The sequence below is a fragment of the Phytophthora parasitica genome, assembly GCF_000247585.1.
Source record: "Phytophthora parasitica INRA-310 unplaced genomic scaffold supercont2.109, whole genome shotgun sequence".
NCBI lineage: Eukaryota > Oomycota > Peronosporomycetes > Peronosporales > Peronosporaceae > Phytophthora > Phytophthora nicotianae.
The window spans coordinates 1-786 of NW_008649095.1; the positions used below are offsets into that span (position 1 = coordinate 1).

General features: G+C 40.3%; 1 non-coding gene across 1 annotated transcript; it reads left to right on the top strand.

The window, feature by feature from the left end:
• Nucleotides 1–145: 145 nt before the first annotated feature.
• Nucleotides 146–218, top strand: PPTG_20597. The gene has a single exon. It is a non-coding gene; the product is annotated as a tRNA-Lys (tRNA).
• Nucleotides 219–786: the final 568 nt, after the last annotated feature.

The following is a 786-nucleotide window of genomic DNA, read 5'->3' on the forward strand; positions in this document are numbered from 1 at the left end:
ACTCAATCAACTCGCCGATCTCGGTGTAGCAGACGAGACAGTTGGCTCCGGTGATGAACTTGTCAGTAGTGACAGCTCTGATAACGAATAATTTTAATACACTTGACATAAGTTCTGCCCTTTTCGAAGGTAACCAAGTGAGCTTGGACACGTAGCTCAGTGGTTTAGAGCACCGCCATTTATGCGGATGGGCACGGGTATGAATCCCGTCGTGTCCTTATTTTTTTGATTGGGTGAAATTGAGTGTAGCAATTTTTTAATTTGTAACGATTAAGTGTTAATTATTAGGCTACTTATGACATATGCCACAATCTTGTGCACATTGAGGTTCGCTTAGGACAGGAATTATACGGGATACAGATAAATATAAAAAAAAACGGCTCCAATTAGCCACACTCCTTGAAGACCGACCGAGTTGAATCAGGTTGCAGAGGGCATTATAAACGCATTCGATTGGGTATCAAATGATATTATGAAATATCTGGTCGATGAAATATCTGGACGATATCATAATATCATTTGATACCCAATCGAATGCGCTTATAATGCCCTCTGCAACCTGATTCAACTCGGTCGGTCTTCAAGGAGTGTGACTAATTGGAGCCGTCTTTTATATTTATTTGTATCCCAGAGTACCAGAGCATCTTGTTGTCCATTGGGCCACTGGCATCTTGGTTGAGCCTGGAGAATAAGGTCCAAGTAACAGATTCTTATGTTGTACTAAGTACTATGTACATTCAACTACGCACATGACTGAATCTCTGATATCTAATTCTAGTTTTTTTT